We start from the raw sequence: 8,370 nt of genomic DNA on the forward strand, positions 1-8,370 counted from the left end.
CCAGCACGACAAGCAGGTAGATCTTTGGTTGCGATACCAGGTCTACGTAAAGCAGATAAAAGAGTTGACACTCTACAAACAGGAAACCAACAGCTTTACGAAGGCATTCTAACCAGTTTAAGCCAGCACAAACTCAAAGGCATTAAAGCATCACGTGGAAAACGGATTGTAAAATATCGCCAGCACAAAATCCATGATGATATTGTATCTGAATACAATATCATGGAGAAGGAACGCAGAACCATCAGTAAAGCATTCAGAGCAAACCAGATGGATAAGCCAGATTTTCTCGGAACTCCCATTACCGTCGTTTATAAGTGGCCATATCAGAAATTTATCGGTTTTGATCCAACCATTTTTGGTTCATTTGAATATGAGCCAATAAATCAGGCTAAAGCCAGCAGACCACCAATGCGAGTCAAGAAGCATGTGTTATTTGATGAAAATCTTTTACACATTCGCTTCTTCGACAAGCACAAGCCAGTCCCACTAAAGCCAGTTAAAAATCTCAGTCCAGTTAAAGGCATATTACCGTTGAAAAAGTTATATCAGAGTAAGCCAGATAATCGCCAAATTGATAAGCCGGTTACATACAGCCAGATACTTGAAACCTTTGTCCATCAGCCACAGGAGACGATAGTCTATAAGCCAGTTGTCGATAATCCTGCTTCTTACTATTGTCTCCTTGAGCCAGAAAAATACCCAGAACATTTTCCTGATTTATTTCCAGCTCAAGAGCCAGTTGATATTAAGCCAGATACTACAGCAGAAATTAAATCAGAACAAATTAAGCCAGGTACTATAAATTTGAAGGAACTCTTGGAAAAATGTAAGAAACCATATGTCTTACGCATACAGTCAGCTTTTGATAATTCCTCAGTCAAAAAGCCAGAAATTCTACAGCAGCCAGAAGTTGTACAACAACAACTGGTTGAAGTGGAATCGGAACATAAGCCAGTCCAAATCAGTTTACTTGATGAGCCAATAATCGCCACATGCGACCAACCGTGTTTACAGCCAGAAAGTACATCGCACAGTACATCGCATGGTAGCTCGCGTGACGTAGTTATTAATCCGCAATCAGAACCACAAAATGCTGAGGTGCTTAATAGCCCTGACCAGCCGCAGGCAGATACAACTCCAGATGCTCAGCCAGAATACGTACTACCAGATATCGTTGACAACGATGTCTTGGAAAAGCCAGAAGCCAAATTCAGAATCAGAATGCGAAAAGTGTACGCCAGTGAAAATTTTATCATTGATCCAGGATATAATTGGGTATCAGCCAAAGCACATGATAAGGCACGTATCACTGACGATGAACTGTACATGTTCTCGCCAAATCCAGCGTTATATTCGGCAGCTAAACTACTCCCAATCCAGGGATTAGTGAAGCCAAAATCAAGCCAGTTCGACATGTACGTGGTCAACTTCTCTAACCAGAGACGTGTGATCAAGAAAGGCACTTGGATAGGCATATTGGAAGAATACGAAGAGGTTGATTCAATTGCCCACCTCTTCAGCACGAAAATCAGCGATCGAACGCCAGAAGAACAGGCAGAAATAAAGGAACAGATAAGCCAGTTGAATTTCAATCCTGATTTAAAGCCAGACGAAAAACAGGCATTCATTGATTTGCTTATGGAGTTCGGGGATTTATTCCCAACTTCAAAGCATCTCTATGGTGTAAAGCCAGAAACAGTATCCCACGTCATCGACACCGGTGACGCTAAGCCAGTAAAAAGTCAGCCACACCGAACGTCGTGGCGAGGAAGGCAGTTAATCGCAGAGCATATCAAGGATATGCTCGAAAAAGGCATTATCAGACCGAGCAAAAGCAACTGGTCTTTCCCAGTTGTGTTAGCCAGCAAAAAGAATCCAGACGGCAGCATTGGTACCAGGTTTTGTGTCAACTATATCAAGTTGAACAACCTGACCAAGAAAAACAATTATCCTTTGCCGAACGCAGACGAACTCCTTGACGCAGTATCAGAGAACAAGTACTATTTCACCTTCGATTGTTCGTCTGGGTTTTGGCAGATTCCCATGCATCCTGATTCAGTGGAAAAAACGGCATTTACAACCCAAGACGGATTGTACGAGTTCGTGCGAATGCCTTTCGGCGTTTGCAACGGACCCGCTACTTTCCAAGCAGCCATGGACAAAACGTTAGCCAGAGTACGTCATTTAGGTATCTTCGCGTACCTAGACGACATCATTGTGGCAGCTAAAACCTTTGCAGAGGCATTGATGAAAGTCAGAGCATTTCGAGTGTCTCGGGAAACTGGATTCACTTTGAAGCCATCAAAATGCCACATTGCTAAGAACTCCATTTCTTGGTCATATTGTCAGTGAAAAAGGCATAACTACAGATCCTGGCAAAATCACAGCTATTCAGAACTACCTCAGCCCACTAACGAGAGAGATGCGCTCTTTTCTCGGATTCAGGAATTTGGAAGGATACTTTGAAATCTTCTGCGAAAACAGGATCCAGAGAATGAATTTGAAGCCATTAAACATTGTTAGCTTTGCCCAGAAAACAGGCATCATCATTATCTTTGGAGCCGTCTTCATGGTCAAGCCAGTGCAGTAGCAGTCATATAAAAGGCCAGATACGCCACTAACTGGAGTCCAGCAAATTCCAGGCATTTGGTACCAGGTTTTGTGAACTACAGTTGAACAACCACCAAGAAAATTATCTTCAAGTACTAACAACCACTCCTGATTCAGATTTACATGGATTGTACGAGTTGCGAATGCCTTTCGTTTTTCAAGCAGCCATGGACAACTAGTCATTTAGGTAAGCGTACCTAGACGACATCATTGTGGCAGCTAAAACCTTTGCAGAGGCATTGATGAAAGTCAGAGCATTGTTCGAGTGTCTCCGGGAAACTGGATTCACTTTGAAGCCATCAAAATGCCACATTGCTAAGCCAGAACTCCATTTCCTTGGTCATATTGTCAGTGAAAAAGGCATAACTACAGATCCTGGCAAAATCACAGCTATTCAGAACTACCCTCAGCCCACTAACGAGAGAGAGATGCGCTCTTTTCTCGGTTTAGCCAACTACTCCAGGAAGTTTGTGAAGGGATACGCCTCCCTAACACAACACCTGTACAATCTTCTGTCGAAAGACAAGGATGTAGCCAGAGACTGGAAGCCAGAACACACCGCTGAATTTGAAGCCATTAAACAGGCACTCACAACCACCCCAGTGTTAGCCAGATTTGACCCAGCAAAACAGGCAGTCATCAAATGCGATGCATCGACAGTAGGCATTGGAGCCGTCCTTCAACAGGATGGACATCCAGTTGCATATGCCAGTCGTTTACTGACAGACGCAGAGACCAGATACGCCATTACTGAACTTGAGTGTTTGGCAGTGGTGTATGCGATCTCGAAATTCAGGCATTTCATCGAATTCGGTGAATTCACAGTTCGGACAGACCACCAGGCATTAGCAAACCTTATCCGTTCAGCCAGTAACCGACAAGGCATGAATCCACGCCTAACTCGTTGGGCATTGCAACTAGGCAGTCACCACATCAACATTGAATATAAGCCAGGGCGTTTTTGCCACAACGCAGATGCGCTAAGCCGACATCCCGTCGATCTAGCGATACCAGAAGAAGAGTGGGATGACCACTTCAGCACGCCAGTTGTACGAATGGTTACAGTCAGCCATGCCAGTGACTTTCAGGAAGCCGCCAGTGTTGGGTTGGTACGTGTTACTGATCCACACTACGCCATTGGTATAGGCAGTGAAACAGACGTCGATATCAGTACTACTACTGTATCAGAAGCCAGTCAGACTCAGAACACTCAGCCAGTCAAAATCGCACAGCCAGTAGCTGACGAGGATGATGAAGGAAACTTCAACTTCCTTCGCAGCGAACAACTTAACGATCCAGCTCTAGAGAAGATCATTCTCTACCTGGAAGACAAGTCAGAAAGCCAGGAACTCCAAACCAATTACCGCCAGTTTGAACTACACCATGGTGTCTTGTACCGTCGCAGTGAGAAGGACGATCGTCTTAACCGTCGATTTGTCGTTCCCAGGCACTGGAGAGTTGACATCATGCGCGCTTTGCATGATTCTCCAGCAGGCGGTCACCTAGGCATTCAGAAAACCAGCCATGTCATTTCAGCCAGATATTTTTGGGAAAATATGACCAGTGACATCTATCAGTACATTAAGCAGTGTCAGAAATGCCAGTTTCGTAAAGTGCCACGCAAGGCACTCCCAGGCAAACTTCAGCAAGTTAAAACTGGTGAGCCATTCTTCCGTATTCAGGTGGATCTCAAAGGTCCACTGAAAGTCAGCAGAAAAGGTAACAACACTATCGCAGTTGCGATTGATCAGTTAACCAAGTTCGTTATTGCCAAAGCCATCCCCGACCAAAAGGCAGAAACCGTAGCAGATTTCCTTTTGCACGATGTGATATTGCCGTATGGCGCACCTTTTATCATTAACACCGATAGAGGCAGTCATTTTCTGAATGACCTCATCAACGCCATCACAAAAAAGCTGAAAATCAAGCATCATTTTGGTACGGCATACCACCCACAAGGCAGAGGACTTGTTGAAAGACAGATGCAGTGGATAGGCGACGGTCTATCCATGCTTGCAGGCAGAGCCAATGAGAAGCGTTGGGATGAATTTCTTCCGTTTCTTGTTGCAGCGTACAATCGTACTGTTCAGAAAACCATCAGGCATTCACCCTTTTACATGTTGTACGCCAGAGAACAGTCACTCCCAGGTGACACCATCACTCAGACCAACTTACCAGATGATTATGACAGCATTGACGACTACTTGGAGAAATTCAAGTACCGTTTGAATGTTGCTCATGACGCAGCCAGAGCATACATCGACGAAGACTTTCAGCGAAAGGCAGAAACTTATAATCAGAAGAAAGGAAAGCCAGATTTTACTGTAGGCAGTCTAGTAAACCTCAGGCAGGAACAGAAGAAAGGCGAATGTAAGGACCTTCGTTTTAAATACGACGGCCCTTTCGAAGTCGTCAAATTTCCATCAGAAAACGAAGTAGCCATTATTCGACGTGATTACCCGTATGATTCAGATGTCGTCGCTATCGATCGTCTGAAGTCGTACACGCCAGAAAACCCGGAGTTCAGTAAGCCAATTAAAACCCGAATTATCCTCAGTGATATCGATAACGCGAAACAACTGAAGGCATCTAAAAGCAAGCGTGATAAAAATAAACAGCCAATTTCACCCAGTAAGCCGTCAACCGGACTGTTAAAAGTCAAGTTGAAGGTTCCGAAGAAGCCAGATGAAAACGTCAGTCCAACTGTTAAATCTGCAGATTACACTGCAGATCAATCAGCCAGTGACTACAGTACTGATTCGGGACTTACAGCCCAAACCAGTACGAGCTCCGAAGCCAAATCAACCAGTGGAGAGTCGTCTCCACAGCCAGCAGTTAAACCCAGAAAATCTTCGAATCGAAAATCGAAGAGAGCCAGTCCTGAAACAGATTCATCAGGGTCGTCTAGCGATTCTGATGGAACTTGGACAATTACAGCCAACAGCAAAGGCAAAGTCAAAATCAAACGGCATCGTCAGACGCCGAATGATCTTTTGACTCAACCCCTTGATTCAGAAACCGATGCAGAGGACGCAGATCTCATTGAGAAACTCACTCGTCCAAAGCGTCGTAAACCACGTTTTCCTAAAGCCAGTTAATCAGTTACCGACCTAATCAGAACTCCATAGACTGCATTGAACAGCGGAAAAATAACAAACTGCATGGTAGCTATGCAGTCTAGCCAGTCCACTCATGTAAACAGCCAGTTCCATTAATTCCCGCATTTTAGGGAATTTTGAATTCTTGTTTCTAAGCCAAATCACTAATCCGTGTTTTGTCAGTACGTGTAGCCAGTTAACCGAAATATTGTTAATTCAGTATTTCACCCAGTTCTACTTACTTACCGTTTAGCCAGTTATCCAATTTGTTTGTAATTCGCTATTAATTTAGTGAATTATTAACAAATTTAGCCATTTCTTTCAGCCATCACTACTTGCCAGCCCTATTGTATTTGTGCATTCTTCAGACCAATCCTCAAGATACATTGCAATACATTGCATGTGTAATGTAACGTAATACATTGCACGCATACATTGCATGATAGCCAGTGTAACAATTTTTCAACACAGCCAGTTCTACAGTTTGCGATCAAGAAGTGAATTTAGTACCGGCAACGAATTGAGGGATTCGCGGCAGGCGCTTGTCACTTCTTCAGGCAGTAACTCCAATCAGTCTAATACAGCCATTAAAACCTTGTGAGCGGATACGGCTCACAGGGATGAGCAGATGGATTCTCCATGAGCAGATACGGCTCATGTGAGGGGATGGACCATGGAAAGGATGAACTGGATTCCCCCATGGACCACCGGTATTTTGTTTTTTTTTAATTGCCATAATTCCTGTTTTTGGTAAATTAATTTAATTTCCTTTCATTTCGATGGATTTTTCTTTTTATTAATTTTAAGGCAATAAGCCAAATTTTCCAGCCCTTAAGGCCATGTGTGTACTTTCCTTGTTTTCATTGTAAGACACAGGAAGCCATTCTTATGATCATAAACTAACCATACACAACTTCTTCTTGTGTAAGCCAATCGTACTTTGATCAGTTCTACCAGTTATAACCAGTCTTTACCGTTTCGCCATGGTAAATTATGAGCCAAAACTACTCCTAACAAAGGCAAACCAGAGGCAAGATACGCGCTCAATACTCAAGCGGTGGTGAACGGTCGAGAAGTGGTTGAGTTTGAGAATCAATGTGATTTCGGTAACACCGGTTTGCGAGTTGCGAGTGTTGCGAGGAAACGTGAGCGACTTCTGGTGTCAGCCAGTCCTACAGGCAGTGTGTTGATTTCGTTATGGCATAAACTGCACTGGGCAGCGCAATGGCGGAATAGCATACGAACAACTTTCAGACCTACTCAGGACACCACGGGGAAGCAATATCGGTATCTCGTACTCTTGCGTTTCTCGTATTACCAGTGCAATGCCGGGAGATCAGCGGGCCTCGCGAGACCTCGGCACCCCACCCAGTGGCATGAGAGAGACTCCGTCAGGATAGTCAGGCTATGGACGCCTTTGTACTATCGGGAGTGTACGCGTGAGCCAGCACTATATCGTCAGGCAGTACTATCGTATAGAGCCATTCTCACTGTTATACGGCATTGCGAGCCATAGCACGGCAGCGTATGTGCTCGTACGAGTTTACTCGTGCAATGCACTACGTACAACTCGTACGTCAGCCATTCTCATTGCAGGCATAGTACTTTGCAGCATAGCCAGCACAGACTGTTCATTCAGTCTGCACAGCCAGTCGGAGATTATGTGATTTCATGCCAGCCAGATTTCCCTGTGTCATAGTGTGATTGATGTTGTATATTTTTTGGTGATTTTGTGGTGATGGGAAGCCAGTAAATACCAGTACTTACGTCTTCCCGTTTCTCCTGTATTTCCGATGTAGATATAGGGAGTAGGCCCTCACGTAGATCACGGCCTACATTGCAGCGCGCCGCTGGTATGAAAAATCGTTGTGCACTGGTAGATTCACTAGAACAGCAGCCAGCGAGTCTGATTGTTTGGCTTTGATTTACGGCAAGTTGTTACAGAAATGGAAGGGGATTGAAGCAGTCCCAAAGTCCAGTTGGCTATATATATATACTACTAATACTACCCAGGGGCGAATTTAAGAAGGGGGCACGGGGGCACGTGCCCCTCCCGGAATTTTTCCCGTGCCCCTCCCGGAAAAAGTGGGTACTTCAAAAAAACGAAGGGGGGAGTGTATTGCTTGAAAAATTTTACTAGCTTAGAAAAAACGGCAGAAATTGCTATTTTTTACTGAATTTCTAGCGATTTGTTCCGTCAAACCGTTTGTTAGCTTCGCGCTCCGCGCGAAAGTGGATCTTTGTTGCACTTTAACGATTGTAATTTATAATCATTACGCAAAATTTGGTGTACCGTTCACTGTTTTCCATAAAACCCGTATTTATGGAATACACCTTAATCTTTTATTAATAAACCATGTTCCAAAAAGAGCTTTTTCAGGAACTCGAAATAATTTACTATTTTTAATCGAATTTCTAGCAGTTCTAGGAGGAAAATCGTGTGTCGGCTTCGCGCGAAAATTCACTAGTTTTCTGAACCCTGTACATAAAATATCGCATTGTTTTTTGCCTTTTGACTTCGCTGTAGAAACAATTCAATTATTTTTTTTTTATGGAATTTCCAGCAGTTTCTGCAATGTAAACGTTCGCCGGCTTCGCGCTCCGCGCGAAAACGTCCATTTATCATGTACTTTTTGACTTGACATCTGGCTCACTGGCT

The sequence above is a fragment of the Paramacrobiotus metropolitanus genome, unplaced genomic scaffold, assembly GCF_019649055.1.
Source record: "Paramacrobiotus metropolitanus isolate TYO unplaced genomic scaffold, Prichtersi_v1.0 Parri_scaffold0000019, whole genome shotgun sequence".
Lineage (NCBI taxonomy): Eukaryota > Metazoa > Tardigrada > Eutardigrada > Parachela > Macrobiotidae > Paramacrobiotus > Paramacrobiotus metropolitanus.